The sequence below is a fragment of the Pan troglodytes genome, chromosome 19, assembly GCF_028858775.2.
Source record: "Pan troglodytes isolate AG18354 chromosome 19, NHGRI_mPanTro3-v2.0_pri, whole genome shotgun sequence".
Taxonomy (NCBI): Eukaryota; Metazoa; Chordata; class Mammalia; order Primates; family Hominidae; genus Pan; species Pan troglodytes.
The window spans coordinates 90,466,346-90,486,159 of NC_072417.2; the positions used below are offsets into that span (position 1 = coordinate 90,466,346).

Genomic DNA, 19,814 nt, shown 5'->3' on the forward strand with positions numbered 1-19,814 from the left:
CCTCCCTCCCCCAGATCCTTGTCTTTTATCTCTCAGCCTTTGTTCCAGGGGCCACCACAGGACCAGGAGGTACGCAGACGTGGGTGGCACATCCACTGGGCAGATTCAGCCCTGAACCTGCACGCCCCCTCCAAGGGGGCCCCCAGTGGGCGGGGTTGATGGTGCCGTCTCTCTCTCTGTCACTAGAACGGACATGAGGATTGTGTCTTGTCGATCCACGTCCTGAGTTCCCAGACATCATAGGTGCTTGCTCAACGAGTGTTTGAATGAATGGTCAGCATTGTGTGACCGCAGATTTTCAACTTTTATCCAAATAGTTTGTGGTTTCTGTGAGGCTAGCCCAAGACAGTCTCACAAGAATCTCCATTCTCCCTGCACGCTCTGCACAAGGTCTCCTTGGAGGGTTTTTCAGAAAAAGGGCCAAAGAGCAGCATTTCCTCGGGGATTTGAACACACTCTCCCCCGGGGCAGGGGACTGCCCTGGAAGATTCCCGGCACCGCTTCCCATGCGCCACGTGACTAGGAGGGTCTTGGGGCAGGATGGTGTCTTTTGTACCTTGTGTGCTGGGGCCGGAGGAAACACTGCCCGTGGCCGGTGTCATCTGCCAGCCCTGAAGACTAATGATGGGCTGGACAGTGGCCCCATTGAGTGGGAGGGAGAATCGCTGCTGTCTGTAGCTGGGGGGCCGGGCGGGTGGGAGCCGAGGCCAGGGAGAACAGCGCAGACCTGGCACGGAGAGGCCTGGAGGAGGAGCAGGGGGTCTCAGCCACCCAGGGTGCAGGACGCCACACGAGGAGCAGGTGTGGTGTGCGTCCTCCTGCGGGTTCTCCACCTCTTGGCTTCGTTACCTGCACTAGGCTTTGTGGTGAGAGGGCACAGAGCGGAGGAAGGTGCCGCGGCTAGGGCAGGCCACACGCTGTGCTAATGGATTGCTGTTACCTGTCGCCTCTGTAGTTTTGCTGTCAGGATCCTCCAGCACCAGGTCCCCACCACCAGGTATGGGCCCCACAGGCACTACTGGCTCCCCGAAGCCAGGGACAGACCCCATGGACAATACTGAGTCCCTGCAGCCAGGGATGGGCCCCCACGGCCAGTACCAGATCTCAGGGACCAGCACCGGGTACCCACAGCCAGGGACAGGCCTCCATGGCCAGTACCAGGTCTCAGGGACCAGCACCGGGTACCCACAGCCAGGGACGGGCCCCCATGGCCAGTACCAGATCTCAGGGACCAGCACCGGGTACCCACAGCCAGGGACGGGTCCCCATGGCCAGTACCAGGTCTCAGGGACCAGCGCTGGGTCCCCACAGCCAAGGACAAGTCCCCACGGCCAACACCAGATCTCAGGGACCAGCGCTGGGACCCTGGATGACTGAAGGAGGGCAGGTTGACTAAAGCTGCAGGAGCCAGCCTGGCCATCCTGAGGCACTAAGCCATCACTGCGGTCTCAGGGGACTCAGACTCCTCTGCTTGTCTTCTTGAATTCTGGAATCAGACACACCTGGGTCCAGCCTTTGCCCCCGGGGCTGTGTGCCTGGGATGGTTGCCTCACCTCCCTGAAGCTCAGTGAGATGGGGATGGCTGCACAGGGCCCGGCACAGATGGCACCCGATGGCAGAGGGTCACCTGCTCGGATCCATACAGCCTCGGCCCTCGCTCTGGCTGCGTACCGAGAGTCCCATGCCCAGACCTCTGCTGAGTCTCCAAGCTCCTGGTCATGCCTCAGGCCTCCCGTGAGAAGCATCACTGCATGGACCATGCCTCGGGACCTCACCTTGGGCTGGGAACCTTGCTCCATCTCCCCAAGTCTCCCCTAGAGGCGCCCCATGCCCCATCACTCTCACTGCTTGAGGGGTCAGATAGGGGAACCCAGTGTGGGAGGCCCAGAGGTGCCGGAGCAGACGTTAAGCGAGTTCCGTGTTTATGCGCTGGGCCTTGGCAGACACCCTGAATGAGCCTCTTCCCCAGGAAGGAGATTGGGGTCCCAGTCCAAGTTGTGGCCTCAAACCCTGTGACCAAGAGTGGGGAAAAGGCAAGACCCCTCCTCCCAGTCTTCCAGAACAGCCGATAGTGGTGGAAACATGGGGTTCACACTGAATTTCCTTGTAACTTGTTGAAGAGAATTTAGCCCACATTTTCAGGGGTGGAGGTCCGGCCGATTTGGCAGTGTGCCCGTCCCCCTGGCCACAGTTTACTCTGGACCGGGCACCCTGATGCCCTCCCTCAGTGACGCAGTGAAGTCACTATGATGTGTTTAGTTGGTGAGAAAGTGCCTCCTGTAATGTTTTACTCTTCTTAGAGGGTGAATAAGCCTTGTTTATTATAAATAATTATTTACAGAATACATGAGGTTTAACCTAACTCTGGGCCACGGCAGCGTGCCCTGGGTAAACCCACGCGCCACCCTAGCTAGAGCCTGTGCCCCCACAGGCTTCCTGGACTCACCCTGAAGGGGGGCTGGATTTTCTGCCTGTCCTGATGAGAGGGCTGCAGGATAGTCCCCAGCGAGCCATTCTGAGGGCTGTAACCTCTTCCCCTGGTATTTTCCTGCTCGCCAGGAATGTTTCAAGCTTCCAACAGAAGCCTACCCACCATAGTCGCTTTCTACCCTGCTCACCATCCCTCCTGCCCTCACTCATTCAGCAGACCCTGTGCACAGCCCAGTGCAGGACTCAGGGTGGGAAGGTGTCCCGGGTGGGCTGGAGCAAGGTTCCCAGCCAGGGCGGGGTCCCGAGGTGGGTCCACAGCCGGGACTGTGATTTGGGAGGCCCCTGCCTTGTTCCAGCCCCGGCACCGCCGCTGTCCTTGTGCTCAGTGGAGACTCACTGGCTCCAGGCTCTAAAACCTCAGCGAGGTCTGCAGACAGGGAGGAGCCCCACTCGAGGGTAGAGTGACTGCCGGGTCCATTTGCCTGTTACGAACCACGTGGCCTCAGACCTGCCATTCCTCCTCTCCTAGAGCTATGGTCTTTTGTCTGAAAAATGGATAATGATGGTTACCATGTCAGGGACCATTTTGAGGACAAACGGAGATGAAACTGAAGAGGCTCAGCACGGAACCTGGACACAGAAGTGCTAAGTGTGTGTTACCAGCTGCGGTGGCTGCCAAGGCCCAACCACATGGCAGCCACGGGCTGAGTGGCGGGCGGGAAGTGGGGAGCAGGAGCATGCAAGACAGGCCTTCCTGAAGTTTCTGATCCAGTGAGATAAGTACACACCCAGCTCTAAGATGGAGTGTCCCAGGAAGGTGGAGACTGCAAAGGCCTTGTGGCGCAGGAGTGTGAGCTGCACCTCTGGGCTCTCTAGAATTTCACCAGAGCTCAGGGAGGAGGTCAGCTCAGATATAGGGGCAACGGGAGAGATGGGAGTGAGAAAATGGCTTGGCGTCTGGAAGTGGAGCCTGGAAAGGTGGGCGTGGGGACAGAGGAGGGCCTTGGGGGCCATGGGCCCATGCGTCCGGGAGCTGGAGGCAGTGAACGGGGCCACGGTCGGCCCCGCACATGGCACCACCAGCCCTGCTGAGCCTGCACCTGCTCCTCAGGCCCCCTGAGTGCCACTACCACCTGGCACCCCTTGGTCTGATTCCTGCTTCCTGCCCGCCTGGGAAGAGTGAGGCCACTTGCCTAAAGTCCCTTAGCTGTCCTTAACCATTCTGGCTGCCTCCCGGCCCTGTCCAGGGTTAGCCGTTGACCTGAACTGCCTGGTGCCACCTCCCCAGACTCCTGGGGCCTTGCCCTGGCACCAACAGCCACCTCCATCTTCATCATTCACTCGCGCATTCACCCAGCAGTGCTTTTTGGGCATCCACTCAGCAATATCAAGGTGCTGAGATGCGGCTGTGGTTAAGACCCGGGCCCGGTCTGTGAGGACCTCACAGTTGCCATTTCCCCCGAGCACAGCCCCAGCCAGGCACATTGTGGGGTCCAGAAAGAGAAACTAATACATTGTGTTCGTCCATTTTGAGTTGCTATAAAGGAATAGCCGAGGCTGGGGGGTTATTTGACTCATGGTTCTGCAGGCTGTACAAGTGGTGCCAGCATCTGCTTGGCTTCTGGGGAGGCCCCAGGAAGCTTTTCCTCATGGTAGAAGGTGAAGGGGGAGCTGGCACGTCACATGGCGAGAGAGAGAACTCCCAGACTCTTTTTTTTTTCTGAGATGGAGTCTCGCTCTGTCAGCCAGGCTGGAGTGCAGTGGCACAATCCTCGGCTCACTGCAACCTCAGCCTCCTGAGTAGCTGGGATTACAGGCGCATGCCACCACACCCGGCTAATTTTTTTGTATTTTTACTATAGACGGGGTTTCACCATGTTGGTCGGGCTGGTCCCAAACTCCTAACCTTGTGATCCACCCACCTTGGCCTCCCAAAGTGCTGGGATTACAGGTGTGAGCCACCTCACCCAGCCCTCCCAGACTCTATAGCAATCAGATCTCTCGGACTTTGTGACCGTGGGGAGGGCACCAAGCCATCCATGAGGGATCCACCCCCATGACCCAAGCCCCACACCCCCCAGGCCTTACCTCCAACATCAGGGATCACATTTCAGCATGAGATTTGGAGGGGACAACGTCCAAACCATATCACACGTGACCTCTCTGTGCGTGCATCAGTTTCTACATCTGGTTAAGCAGTAGAAGCTCCTTCTCTGTTCCTTGTTGAGAGAGTGGTGGGGGAGAAATGACTCAGGGATGGGAGGCTGGTCCCCCGAGGGGCCCTGGTGTTTGTGGAGTGGGAGTGCGGGAAGGCCCCTACGTTGTGTGTGCCGTGCTGGGCTGGCTCCTCACAGCTCACCGTGGGGCTCCCCGAGGACTGCTGGGGAGGAAAGAGCTAATTAACTTGGGGACCCAACTGCTGAAGTTATCATTAAACTTGAGCAGTCCAGGGGCCCCTCTCCTTCTGGGTCCTATGTCACCCAGCACAGTGGGGCTTAATTGAATTTTTTCTCATCCCCCAAGGCTCCTGGCTGGCGTGGCTGGGGTTTGGGATACGGGGAGCGAGAGGGCTTGGGCCTCTACCAGATTTGGAGTGGGTCCACCAGAGATAGCCCAGGAAACCGCGGGGGCCACCCCCAGCAGCTGGGGGCTCCTGTGGTCATTTCCTCTTGGTCCTGTTGAGCAGCCCTGGCCCCTGGAGCCCTCAGCCAGGGATGTGGGGGCCTGCCAGGCCAGGGTCCTCACTGCTGCCGCTATGCACAGCTGCATCTTGCATCCGGGGAGTAGGGTGCCGAGTGGGGTGTTTGGGAGGCAGGTTTTCCCTTGTCCCTTCTGCCCAGAGACCTTGGGGATGAGTTGAGTGAGACCCTTCCGGCTTCTGACTGGCTGTGTTTCTGTTGCCATCCCCCACTCCTTTTAAGTGGAGGTTTATGACTTCCTTCTTTATTTAAAAGGGTCATTTAGTGACTTAGCAGATCCCAGTCTGTGTTACCCAGGGCCCTTTTAAAAATCTGTGGGGAGGCTGGGCTTGGTGGCTCACACCTGTAATCCCAGCACTTTGGGAGGCCGAGGCGGGTGGATCACCTGAAGTCAGGAGTTCGAGACCAGCCTGGCCAACATGGAGAAACCCTACCTCTAGTAAAAATACAAAAAATTAGCTGGGTGTGGTGGCACGTGCCTGTAATCCCAGTTACTCGGGAGGCTGAGGCAGGAGAATCACTCAAATCCAGGAGGTGGAGGTTGCAGTGAGCCGAGATCACACCACTGCACTCCAGCCTGGACGACAGAGTGAGACTCTGTCTCAAAAAAATAAAAATAAATACATAAAAATAAAAATCCATGGGGGGACCTCTGTGTCCATTGGCTGGTGTGAGGAGAGGGTGAGGAGCTGCAGAGAAGGTACCAGGCTGAGGACCGCCCCCACCCTTGGGCTACAGAATTGAAGGAGGGGGCACATGAAAGATGTTCCTAGACTCGGGCTGGAGGCTGGGGACATCCGAGGGCAAGGACGACGCTGTCCCTGCTCTTGTCTGCAGAGGAGTGCACAGGGCTCACCAGCTTCTTCTTGCTGTTTTAAGTGATAGCTTTATGGAGATAGAATTCACATACCGTGACGTTGACCTTTTTAAAATCTACAGTTCAATGGTTTTGCTGTATTCACAAAGCGATTGTATTAGGGTCATCCAGAGAAACAGAACCAATAGAAGGTGTGTACGTGTGTTTAGATAAAGAGATTTATTATTATGAGGAGTTGGCTCACCTCATTACAGAGGTTGGCAAGTGCCAAGATTGGCAGAGTAAATCAGCAGGCTGGAGACACGGGAGAGCCCGTGTTGCGGCTCTGGTGTCCACCTGAAGGCCCAAGACCCAGGAGAGCCAATGGCGTCGTTCCAGTCCCGAGACCCAGGAAAAGCGCATGTGTCAGTTTGAGTCTGAAGCAGGAAAAATCTGATGTTCCAGGTTGAAGGCGGTTAAGCGGGAAGAATTCTCTCTCACTCAGGCCTTGTGTCCTCCTATTCAGACCTTCAGGCCTTTGTCACAAAATTACAAAGACCTGATCAGAACAGAATCTGAGAAAAAACCCTTTCCTTCTATCGGTTTTGGATTCATTGGCTGGGACCCTGGAAATTAGACTGACAGAGAGATTAACAGGAAACAAGCATAACAATTCAAGTAAGTTTTACTTGACACCGAGCCTTCATAAGGAAATGAAGACCCAGAGAAACCGTTAGCCTGAGCGGTTTTTGTTTTGTTTTGAGACAAGGTCTCACTCTGTCGCCCGTCCAGGCTGGAGTGCAGTGGCCCGATCATGGCTCACTGCAGCCTTGACTTGCTGGGCTCAAGCTGGGGCCCAGCTGCCGGCCCCGGGAGCTGCTCTGAACTCACTCTTAAGTCCCAGCTCAGACTCCCAAGTAGCTGGGACTACAGGCATGTGCCACCCCGCCTGGCTAGTTTTTTATTTTTTGTAGAGACAGGGTCCCACTATGTTGCCCGGGCTGGTCTCAAACTCCTGGGCTCGAGCAATCCTCCTGCCTTGGCCTCCCAAAGTGCTGGGGTTACAGGTGTGAGCCACTGTGCCCAGCCTAGGCCTGAACAGTTTTTATTTGTTTTGCTTGTTTTTTAAATTTGTTTGTTGCTTGTTTTGAGCAGTTTTTTTGTTTATTTCTTTTGCTTGTCTTTTGCCCAGGCTGGAGTGCAGTGGCATGATCTCTGCTCACTGCAACCTCTGTCTCCTGGGTTCAAGCCATTCTCATGCCTCAGCCTCCCAAGTAGCTGTGACTACAGGCGTGTGCCACCACACCCGGCTGATTTTTGTATTTTTAGTAGGGATGGGGTTTTACCATGTTGGCCAGGCTGTTCTTCAACTCCTGACCTCAAGTGATCCGGCCACCTTGGCCTTCCAAAGTGCTGGGATTGTAGGTGTGAGCTGCTGTGCCTAGCCTAGGCCTGAGCGTTTTTATGCTGGGTTTGATGAAGAGTGGAAAGTCGTGGGAAACTGACAGAGCAACAAAAGATGAGCTGAACAGTGAGCCCGTGGGGGTCTCGGCAAGGCCTGTGTACTGGCGCCCCTCTCAGATCCTCTGTCTCTGGAGATGAGGCTGTTCCTTTCCGCTGGGTGTAGGGAGGGCACCTCTTACATGAGGCGCTTATGATCTACTTCAGAGAAGGGGCAGGTCAGTGAGTTCTTCTTGGACCTGCCGTTTCTTAAATTCCTTCAGCTGAAAATATTTACTATGCCAAGGCACTGTATCTTGGAGTGTGCGTTCCAAGCCCTGTTGCCTTCAACTGATCGGGTGAGGCCCACCCCCATCGGAGGACACAGTCTGCTTTACCCAGGCTCCTGATTGCACCCTTTTCCTGTTTGCCCCGAGAATACTCACCAGCAGTGCTTGTGGCTGCAGCGTTCGCCCCAAGATAAATTTGCCAGGAAGTATCTTGCTTTTATTATTATTTTCACATCACTCTAGTATATCAACTTTGGAAACAAAAGACATCATTCTGTTTATAGCATTCCATTTTTAGTAGTGGTATTTCCTTTAAAAAAATGGTAATTCTCAGCTGGGTGTGGTGTCTCATGCCTGTAATCCTAGCACTTGGGAAGGCTGAGGCAGGCTGATCACCTGAGGCCAGGAGTTGGAGACCAGCCTGGCCAACATGGTGAAATCCCATCTCTACTAAAAATACAAAAATTAGCCAGGCGTGGTGGTAGGCACCTGTAATCCCAGCTACTTGGGAGGCCGAGGCCGGAGAATTGCTTGAACCCGGGAGGCAGAGGTTGCAGTGAGCCGAGATCGCGCCATTGCATTCCAGCCTGGACGACAGAGCAAGATTCCATCTCAAAAAAAAAATAAATAAAATTAAAAAAAAAATAGTAATTCTCGATCGCTGAAAATGTCAAATCCTAGAGAACACAGCATTCCTACAAGTGATGTTAACATTGTTCTTGATCAGTTGTTGGCTGAAGATTCATTTGATGAATCTGATTTTTCCAGAATAGATGACTCAGATGACTCTGTTGTTTTGCTTAGAAATAACTGCAGGAGTGAGCCGAGATCGCGCCACTGCACTCCAGCCTGGGCGACAGAGCGAGACTCCGTCTCAAAAAAAAAAAAAAAAAAAAAAAAAAAAGAAATAACTGCAGGAACAATTTAAAAAATTTTTTTCTTTTTAATTTTTTTGTTTTTTGAGACGGACTCTCTCTGTTGCCCAGGCTGAAGTGCAGTGGCACAATCTCGGCTTACTGCAACCTCTGCCTCCTGGGTTCAAGTGATTCTCCAGTCTTAGCCTCCCGAGTTTAGCTGGGATTACAAGGTGCCTGCCACCACACGTGGCTAATTTTTTGTATTTTTAGTAGAGACGGTGTTTCACCAGGTTGACCAGGCTAGTCTCGAACCCCTGACCTCAAATAATTGGCCCATGTCGGCTTCCCAAAGTGCTGGGATTACAGGCGTGAGCCACCACGCCTGGCCAGTTTTTATATTTAATTTTCACACAGAGCATCCAGTCAGATTTGCTTCAGCCTCAAAGAGTGTGTTTATGTAAAATTAAGTGAGTGCTGGCAGTGAGCTGAACTTTTCTAAAAGGTAAAAGGGTTAAATATTAAACTCATCCAAAAACACCTTCACAGACACACTCAGAATAATGTTTGACCAGTTACCTAGGTGCCCCATAGCCCAGTCCAGTTGACACAGAAATTTTTTTTTTTTTTTTTTTTTTGAGACGGAGTCTCGCTCTGTCGCCCAGGCTGGAGTGCAGTGGCGCGATCTTGGCTCACTGCAAGCTTCGCCTCCCAGGTTCACGCCATTCTCCTGCCTCAGCCTCCGGAGTAGCTGGGACTACAGGTGCCCACCACCACACCCGGCTAATTTTTTTTTTGTATTTTTAGTAGAGATGGGGTTTCACCGTGGTCTCAATCTCCTGACTTCGTGATCCACCCGCCTCGGCCTCCCAAAGTGCTGGGATTACAGGCGTGAGCCACTGCGCCCGGCTGCCACAGGAAATTAACCATCACAGTTACACAGCCATCGCCATTAATCCCAGCACATTTCATCATCCCCAAAAGAGACCCTGCCCCCATTAGCCAATCCCCATTCCCAACTCCGGGCTCTCAGCCCCTAGCCACCGCTCATCTGCTTTCGTCTCTATGAATTCACCTGTTCTAGATAGTTTGTATAAGTGGAATCGTACAATATGTGGCCTTGGTGTCTGGCTCCTTTCACTTGGTAGAATATTTTCAAGGCTCATCCACATTGTAGCAGGTGCTGGTGCTTCATTCTTTTTCATGGCCGAATAATATTCCATCGTGGATAGACCACACTGTGTATCTCTTCATCTGCTGATGGACATTTGGGTTGTTTCTGCTTTTTGGCATAATTCTGTTGCGAAGAATTCTGCAGTGAGTGCTGGCCTACAGGTTTTTGTGTGAACATGTTTTCACTTCTCTTGGGTAATTAAAAGATCATGTGGTTTAGCCAACCAGCCTTTAAGCCATGTGTCTGCTGAGGGACCCAGGCCTGGTGGGGGTGCATTGCTGTGCTTGGCCAGCCAGGTGCTGCGAGTCCGTGTCGCAGCCATTTCTCTGTGCTGTGCTCTGAGGTTGTCTCGCTGGCACCGGGCACTGTGAGCCCCAGGAGGCCAAGTCCCCCTTTGTTTTATCTTGAGTCCAGGCCTCGCTCCTTGAACTAGGATGAATGGACATTGAATCAACGCAGGGATGGGTGGGGCCGGGATGGGGACGCAGAGTGGCCCCGGGGGCCTGCAGCTGGGTCCTGGCTGCTGACTTCCAGTTTCCTTTGCCTGTTGGAGCCCAGAACAAGTCAGAAAGGGGAAATGCAAAGTTCGAGTGTCTTTTCTGTGGTAGACTGGCAGGCCTGGGCGGGTGAGCCACTTGCAGCTAGTTGCAGCGTGAGAGAGGAAGTGGGAGGGGAGGGAGAGGGTGAGTTTGGTGTAACTCACCCCTGGTAGGAGGCTGGGCTGAGGCTGGGGGAAGTGACTTATTTTTCTGAGAGGATTCTTCCCTGGGGCCAACTTCAAACCAAGGGAGACAAGACCTTCCTGGGGGAGGCTGGAAGTGCTGGGGCCCCCAGGTGAGCAGGTCTCCCAGGGCCAACATCTTGGGGAAGCTATATGTTACCATGTTTCTGGACTGTCACACACACACACACACACACACACACACACACACACACACGAGTAAACTGTAACACAAATGTGTGCCCATGAAAGTGCCCACTTTAAACCACCACACAGCCTGTAAAGCGAAGGCCCTGGCCTGCATCTGGGCACCCACTCCCCAGCCAGCCGGTAGGCAGTTTGCACTGCAGTCTGTTACCATCCCTCAGAGATGCAGCCGAGGAGCCCAGCTGGCTTGGAGGGCCCAGTGGGCGCAGCCTCAGGAAAGTGGTCAGGCCCGGGCCAGGCCCCTTCCCCCTCCCAGCCTTGGGAGAAATTACCATATGAATGTAGCTCCTTCCCGGAGTTCGGGCTGGAAGGGCCTGGGAGGGGACAGGCTCCCACCCCAGGAGCTTCCAGGTTCTGGCTGCTGCCTGTGTTAGCTGCGTGAGCGTGAGCGTGAGCGAGCCAGGGGTCACTACTGGGTGGAAGGAAGAAGCGGGCATTTCTTCCAGGAGGTCACCGTTGGAGTCCCACAGTAGGTCAACCCCAGGCCCTGGGTCCTCGGGAGGAGGAGAAAGAGGAGAAGCAGGAGGTATGGAGGGTGGGCCAGGACCAGAAGGCACACAGGGTCGGGGCAGTGTGGGAGACCCTGGGGGCTCCCTCATTTAACCAGCTAACATCACAGCGTTCATAAGAACACGCTATTACTGCAGTTTTATTACTTTGCTCTGATTTCAGAAGGCACAGCTGATTACTTTAGGGAACGGAGAATCTGAGGAAGGCCGCGCAGGAGAGGGTCAGATGCGATCGAGTAAATGTGAGCCGTCTGTAAACTGTAGAGTGCGTGCACAGCACCGGTCAGCCCTGGGGTCAGTGTTCCCCTGGTGCTCAGCTCGGCCTCTGCACCTTTTAGTGCTCGGCTGGGCTCTGTGGGGGTCAGGGCTGGGTCTGGTACATTAGAGGACTTCTACCAAGCCCCTGGCAGTGTCTCAGTTACTAAATCCAGTTTGCCAGTTACTAAATCTGCTCTGCCGGTTCCCGAATCACTCTTCCGTTGGGGCCGGCCATGTCACGTCAGGCTTTACATGCAGGACGGCAGATGGATAGACGCTGGGACCAAGTCATCCTTGGGCCGCGAGACGTCTGACCTTCTGCTGGTGTCTCAGAAGATGCTCGCTCTCCGTGGCATGTCTTCCACGCGGTGCTTGGGGACCAGTGGCCTCTAAGGGGCCCCCCTGCCTCAGCGTGGGGAGTGGCCTGGCCAAGGTCTCAGTGTCTGGTTGGAGCCAGGCATAGGCTCAGGTGTTCTGGCTGGAGGCCTCCTGCCCATGGGCTCTGCCTGTCCTGTGTCCCTGGTCCTTACTGTGTCTTCTGTGTTCCTGGGAGAGACCCCAGGGGCCCTGAGCCCAGCACTGGGGTTGGGGAGTGGGCGGGGAAGGGGGTGGGGATTAGGGTCCCTGGCTGCAGAACAGCCAGGCCCCAAGTCCCCACCCCACTCCCCTCCCCACCGGGTGCCTCATCCCACACTGACCATTTCCTGAAGAAAATTTCCTGAACCGGCCTCCCACCCCGGCTGTCCCAGGAAGCCCATCCATCCTTCCGCCTTAATGCTTTGTGGCTCCAGAAGGATGGTGGAAGCCGGAAATCATGAGTCTCATTCACAGGCGGCCACACACCAAAGCCGCGGAGACGCCGTGGGAAAGGACTCTGGCCAGCGCGGCCGGCACAGAGGGAGCGGTGTTACCGGGGTAGACGGGAACCGTGGCTGCCCCCATGCTGGTCTGGGAGAGACGAGGGGCCGGACGAAAGGACAGCAGACTGGCCATTCATTCATTCATTCATTCACTCATTCACAGCGTCTTACTGGGTGCTTCGGACGTGTAAGGTTTTGTGGGTAGTGAATGCGACAGACCCCAGACAGCAATCGGAGGGCCACGTGTGTAAGAACTGAGGGACCTAGGCTGGGCGTGGTGTCTCAAGCCTGTAATCTCAGCACTTTGGGAGGCAGAGGCGGGCGGATTACGAGGTCAGGAGATCGAGACCATCCTGGCTAACACGGTGAAACCCCGTCTCTACTAAAAATATAAAAAATTAGCCGGGCGTGGTGGCGGGCGCCTGTAATCCCAGCTACTCAGGAGGCTAAGGCAGGAGAATGGCGTGAACCCGGGAGGCAGAGCTTGCAGTGAGCCCAGATAGCGCCACTGCACTCCAGCCTGGGCGACACAGTGAGACTCCATCTCAAAAAACAAACAAACAAACAAACAAACAAACAAAAACTGAGGGACCCAGTGTAGATGAGTTATCCCGGGAAAACAAGTGGGAGTTCTAGGAACAGCATGGGGAAGGGATGGTCCCGGCAGGGAGGACCTCTGTGGGTAGCCTCGTTGGAAGAGCTGAAAGGCAGCCAGAGAGGCTGTGCGTGGATGGAAGCTGAAGAGTAGGTTAGGGGCATGTGTTTTGTTAACAAAGACTTCAAGCATTTACTGACCAGGCACAACACTATGTGCTTCATAAATAAATATCTCATTTGATCCCCAGCATTCTTATGAGACAGATGTTATTATCCCATTTCACATGTAAGAACATTGAGGCACAGAGTGGTTAAGTTACTTGCTCAGGGTCACACAGCACGTCGGTGGTAGGACAGGATTCTGGAGCCACAGGAATCTGGTATATCCCAGGTGCAATGGAAACCAGTCACGGCTTCATAGAGGGAAATCATCAGATTAGTAAATTTTACACACGCCCCCTGGTGCTTTGAGGAGGAGGGATTCGCACAGGGGCAGCTAATGGTGGTGGCTTAGATTGCAGGTGGCTGTGAGATGTTGGGTTAACATTGATGGGAGTTTGGGATGGATGAGTGGATTTGGAGTAATGGAAATGGAGGGCCCAGGCCCGGCCCCTGGAGATCTAGCTGCAATAGCTGTTGGCTGGAGAGGCTGTTCACTTAGATGGGGGATGGGTTGGGAGGCAGGTGAGATGAGAGCTCCGGAGTTCAGCCTGGGGCACGGTTATTGGGTTCAAGATGCCTTCAGATGTTGGGGCTTGACAGTGACAGTGGCTGCAGATACCCAGGACCCAGCAGAGGGCCTGGCACAGTGGGGCCCAGGGACACGTCTGTGAGTCAGGCTGGCACTCGAGTGTGAATCTGGACAAAGAAGGTGGCATTGTTGGCATTGAATGCTCAGGGGCTGGGTGAAGTCAGCTAGGGAGAGGGGCCCTCAAGGCACCAGGACTGACTCCGTGGGTGAGGGCGGAGGAGGAGCCAGCAGAGGCTGAGAGAATAGCCAGAGACAGGAGGAAGGTCAGCAGAGCCATGCACAGAAGCCTGGAGAAGATTTGAGGAAAGGAAGGGCTGGGTGGTCGTCATTCCCTGCAGCTAGGAGGCAAGGGTGACCCCTGTGTGTTTCATTCTTCAGAGGATTGGTGGCTCCATCTGGTCAGAACCCCAAGTCCAGAGATGCATCTGAACTTCATGCCATGGTGCAGGCAGCAGGAGCCATGGAGTAGGCCTGCGGGGTCACGGCCTGCCTGCTGCTTCCTGGTGTCTCTACCCTGAGCTCAGGGGTTGCTTGGATGCCCTGTGCTGCATCCCCCCAGGCGGTGTTCCAGAGACGATGAAAGTGGCTATCTCAAGGTGTGACCAGGTAGCGGTCCATGCACACTGCTTTTTCCTGGGGAGAGTCTGGGATGGAAGGGTATGTGTGTGTTTCTGAGACTCCTTGGATAGGCTCCATGTACCTATCCACCCATCTTACCACCCACCCACCCATCCACTCACTCACCCATCCACGCACCCACCCATCCACCCATCCACTCATCCACCAGTCAACCCATCTATCCACTCATTCACCCATCCACTCATCCACCTATCTGCAGTCATTCACTCATCCACCCATCCACTCATTTACCCATCTATCCATCCACTCATCCACCTGCCCATCCACTCACCCACCCATCCACTCATCCACCCATCCACCCATCTATCTATGCACTCATCCACCCATCCACTCATCCACCTATCCACTCATTCACTCATCCACCCATCCACTCATTCACCCATCTATCCATCCACTCATCCACCCATCCACTCATTCACTCATCTGTCCATCCACTCATCTACCCATCCACTCATTCACCCATTTATCCATCCACTCAACCATCCACTCATCCACCCATCCACTCATCATCCGTCCACTCACCCATCTATCCACCCATGTATCCATCCACTCATCCACCCATCCACTCATCTGTCCATCCACTTATCCACCCATCTACTCACCCACCCATCCACTCACCCATCCATCTACCCATCCTCTCATCTATCCATCCACTCATCTACCCATCCACTTATCTATCCATCCACTCATCCGTCCATCCACTCATCCACGCATCCACTCACCCATCCATCTACCCATCCACTCATCCACCCATCCACTCGTCTACTCATCCACTCACCCACCCATCCACTCATCCACCCATTCACTCATCTACTCATCCACTCATCCATCTATCCACTCATCCACCAATTCACTCATCCACCTATCTACTCATCCACCCATCCATCCAGTCATTCATCCATTTGCTCATTCATCCGCCAACCCATCCATTCACCTGCCTGTTCATCCACCTACCCATCCATTCATCCATCTGTCCATCCATCTACCCACCCACTCACCCATTCACACAACCATACACCCATCCATTTATCCAACCATCCATCCCCATCCTTACTTCAGAAAGCATTTGAAGTTGCTGGGGTGTGCACTTGGAAAATGCGTCATAAGCTTTCATAGGCCTCTCTTTGGCTTCCTCACTTCTTTGATTGGTCTTTCTTTCGGACATGCAGGATTCTGAGCAGCTCTCCTGGGAGGTGGGTGCAGTCCAGGTAGGCTGCCTGCAAAGCTAGGACCGAGGGAGCCACATCCAAGGCACTGTAGGTTCCCAAGGCGATGGCACTGTGGGCCCACTGCTTCCAGACCTCCTCAACTCCCAGGCTCCTGAGCAGGAGGACTCCTGGGGCAGGGCCTGGAGACGGGAAGAGAAAACAATTCCAGTCTCTCAACTCTTGTCAGCCCAGGTGGGTGCTGCATGGATTGGGGGCACCTGGAACAGTTGGCCCCTTCACCCCTTTCCCCCACCTTTCCAGCCCCACTGGCTATAATCAGACAGTTGTGTGCGATGTCTTTCTCCCTCCTGAAGGGGTCATTTAGTCAGGCTCCTACTCATGGCCCAGGAATGTACCCCTCCCTGCCTGTCCCCCACCCCCAAGCAGGCTGTGCCTCCAGCCCCCTGCTCTCTCTGAAGGGCCTGGGCATGGGGCAGCCTCTGCAGCATCCCCAGGGCCCGAGCTGATCTGCACAGCAGAAGGGAATTGGGGGAAAGCTTTTTTTCTGCCCAGCTCCTGGCAGGGGGCCACCCTGTTGCACCCCAGAGACCCTTGTCTAAGTTTTGTTATTTCAGATGATTTCATAAGTTGGGGGAGGCGGAGCCCCAGCCCCCACAGCCCCCGTTGTTGCCTCACTGCTGAGCTCTGCTGCGTATCTGCTGACAGGCCTGCTGATAGCAGAAGGGGCTGGAGAGAGGGAAGCTCTGGGCCCTGCCCTCCCCAACCCCTGCTTAGGGGACATCCCTGATAAGAGGAAATTCCAGCCTGTGACAGATGGCCAGTGTCCACCCACCCACGGGGGAACTTTTCTTTCTCTTTGTAAGTTTGCAAATTTGCCAAGAACTAAAGGAATCTCTGGTTGACAGGCCACTGTGGACATGGCTGGAGGGCTGGCACGGGCTGGATCTTGGGGTTGCTTTGAGGTAGGGGCCGCTCCTGCTGGAAGTTTCCTTGGGGTGGGGAAGGCATCAGGGCCATTCCCTGACCCTCCCTCCGCAGTGGATCCACTTCAGGGGCTGAGACAAGGCAAGGGGGCAGCAGAAAACAGAATATAAAATAGCACCCCCCACACACACCGCACCAGAAGTCAGAGGATTCATCCTTGGCCTGCCCTCCCTGCAGCCTAAGTTCTGAGAGTGGCTCTTTAGGAAGTGACTGGCGATGGTTTGCAGGTCAGAGCTTGCTCTGGCCCAAGATTGATGTCTCAATAGGCCGCGGATCCTGGGTGAAAAACTCAGGCGAGGGAGGTGGTGGGTTGCAAATGAAAGAACAGGGGAGGGCCTCTTCCAGAAAGCGGCGGGTGGTGTGAGGAGCCCTTGGACCTTGTCCAAATTTGACTTTACCGACTGGGGCCAATTGAAACCGTGCTGGCAGAAAGGCAAAACTGCTTGAGATTCCTTCCTCCACAATAGAGGAGAGGTTTGCTTGAAAGGGTTTGGCGAGGGAAAAGCTGGAGGAAGCTTGGCCGGCAGTAAAAGTGGGGACCCCCGCCCCCTGCCTCGGGGGCACCTCGGGCCCCTGAATGAATGAAAGAGGAGGCTGGATGGAGACAGACTCACACCACCTGTCCCTTCCAGGTCCTGCAAAGGAGCACACAGGGTTCTTGTTGGCTCTTCCACCTTGTTAGTCACCAAGAAGGAGAAAACACCGACAGGGGAACTGTAAAGCTGCAGTTTTGTTTAAGCCCCATAGTGGAAACCGGAAAGAGCTCCAGCTCGGAGAAAAATGCAGCTCTTTGCCTTTGCAAATCCGTGTCTTTCTCTGGGAGGCCAGAGCCATTGTGCTCGATTTCTAAGCAGGGTTTCAGAGTGTCTCAGGAGGGGAAGGCAGAGTCTCAGATTTCCGGCATCCCAGGTCCTAACCAGGCTTTGAGGAGACGCTTCCTGTCCCATACAAAGTGTGAAGTGTAATTTGATTTGGAGTTAGTTAACAAATTAGATGAGCTGTGTGCATTTTAAAAATTCAGTCCTTGATCCCCCACCCACACACTTTTGCACAATGTGGTCATTTATATTCAGTGTTTCCATCTTTAGAAGAGAACAGGAAGTCCCCAGTGACATTTATGGAGTGTTTGTAGTAGCTTGGGTAGGTCAGTAGGAACACAATGCAGTGAAAAGCAGAGTTGAGATGGGAAAATATCCTGTTTTCAGAGCCCCCCAGGGATGACATTCCTTATCGTCTCTGTCCACCCGCTCTGGAGTCCACTGTCCGCGAACAGCAACTTGTTCTCACTTGAGAGCTCCTCCTGCCGGAGCTCAGGGATGGAGAGCAGCTGGCCTCAGTCCTCTCCTCTTACCTCTTTGTTTCTCAGACTCATCTTCCACCTTGAATAATTGTTTTTAACCTGCTCTCCCTCTTCTCTAGCTGTAGAACCCAGAACTTTGTGTGTGTGGTCAAAAGTTTAGAGAGTGCTGCAGGTAATGCTGAGATAACCCTATTAAATTCTGTAAGTTCTCATCACACCAAGTTTGTTTGTTTTTTTTTAATTCTCATTTTATTTTATTTCATTTTATAGGGATGGGGTCTCGCTACGTTGCCCAGGCTGGTCTTGAACTCCTGGGCTCAAACGATCCTCCCGCCTCGGCCTCCCAGAGTGCCAAGTTATTTTTTTAACTGGGATCCACGGGCCTAGGGATTCTTTGATGAACCGTTCAAAATACGTGTGTGTCTGTCTGTCTGTCTTCAATGTATACTTTTCTAGGGAGAGTCTTTACTTTTCACCAGAGGTTTGTGGCACACACATGTCCTGTACTACTGTATCAGATTGTGAATTCCTTACATGTTAAAGACTGCTTCAAATCTGTCCGGAAGTCTCGGCTAATAAACATTTAAATAAATGATCTTCAAATTCCCATGTGCCACCACTGTTTTCATTCTGACTGCTCTCAAGCCTGTAGTGTCATCTTTTTGTTACTGTGAAGTAGACACTCAATAAATACTTGTCTAATGAATCAATGTTGTGGTCCTGGTCCACTAGGACCCCGGGATCATCGTCTACCATTATTGTCTATAGTTTCTTTACCATCTTGTTCCAGAGCAGTTCTTTCTCTGAGGTCTGCTCACCTCTGCATGTGTGTCTAGTTTCCAGCCCTGTTGCCTTACCATTCTCTTTCCTTTACCTGCATTTCCTGAACTATTAATAGTTAACAATAGCTTCTCCCTCCACCCACTCACTCATACCTGAAGTGAGAAGTCATCATTGAGGTCTCTGTGGATTTTGTCAGCCCAACCTGGGGCAGCCTCCTGGAGGTGGAGTTTTCAGATGAGGGATGGACATTTTGGTGTCTGCTGGGTAGATCTACCTGGGAGCTTTGGCAGGGGCCCCAGGGCAGCTCTGCCTCTTTATTTTGGCTGTGGGACCCCTGGTGCACTAGGGTTTCTCAAGTAAGCATCTGTGTCCTGGGAGAGCCATAGGCAGGCCTGAGAGGGCCCCTGGAATCTGGGACCCCCAGCCCGGCCCAGTAGCTGGTACCATCATCTTTCTTGCAAGGGAAGTTATGGAAACTAAGATGCTAATGTGCTTTGATAGGCCTGGGGTGGCTCTAAGCCCTGGGAAGATCCCTGGCAACTTTCCCTGGCTGGCAGGTGGAATCTTCTCCTGGCAGTTCAGGGCTCTGCCTCCAGCTCCCTGGGGGAGAGCAACTGAGGGAGGAGCTGGAGGCCAGGGCCTCAGTGCTGAGCTGCCTGCACCGCAGCTGGCACCTTCTGGGTCCTGGCTGCAGGAACCCCATACTTCTCCAGCCTTTCCATGGTGCCCAAAGACCTGGCCTGGGGAGGGGGTCAGCAGCCTGGGGCTCACCTACCTGGCTTCAAATCCTGGCTCTACCGCTTACTCGCTTTGCGACCCTCATAATTGACAAAAGCCCTCTCGGCCTCGGTTTCCTTATCTGTGAAATGGGACAATAACAGTGGCTACCTTATAGGATTGTGTGATGATCCATCGGTTATAATAGCTCCTGAGCAGCGTTTAGAGTAACACCTGGGGCTCGGTGCAGTGGCTTATGTCTATAATCCCAGCACTTTGGGAGGCCAAGGTGGGAGGATCACTTGAGGCCAGGAGTTTGAAACCAGCCTGACCAACATTAGTGAGACCCACTCTCTAAAAAAAAAATTAGAGTAACGCCTGGCTCAGAGAGCCCCCAGTAAAGCTCGGCTGCTGTGATGAGCTTTGTTTCTTCATTTGTTCATTCATTCACCAGACTTTTTGCCGGGGCTTGCCGTGAGCCCTACGCTGCTCTGAAGAAAGCCGGGCTGGGGTGAGCGTGATGGATGAGGTGTCTGGCTTCACAAACCCTATGTAGGGGGGTTGTGGTGAGAGGAAACCGCACACATCATTATTCAGTTACCATCGTGGGGAGACTGTCTGGACGCAGAGAGCAGG

General features: G+C 54.0%; 1 protein-coding gene across 16 annotated transcripts in view; it reads left to right on the top strand.

Annotated features, from left to right (window-relative positions):
* SEPTIN9 (septin 9) overlaps positions 1-19,814 on the top strand; it is a 220,060-nt gene that overhangs the window by 174,690 nt on the left and 25,556 nt on the right. Inside the window, exon 1 of one of the 16 annotated variants that reach the window (XM_016932989.4) lies at positions 11,061-11,080. The exons of 13 other annotated variants lie outside the window; for them this stretch is intronic. The gene's annotated coding sequence lies outside the window, so the exon portion shown is untranslated. Of the gene's footprint in view, positions 1-11,060; positions 11,081-11,119; positions 11,138-13,963; positions 14,193-19,814 lie in introns of those variants that run through there. 2 more of the 16 variants (XM_024350638.3, XM_063799954.1) reach the window with 2 other exon arrangements.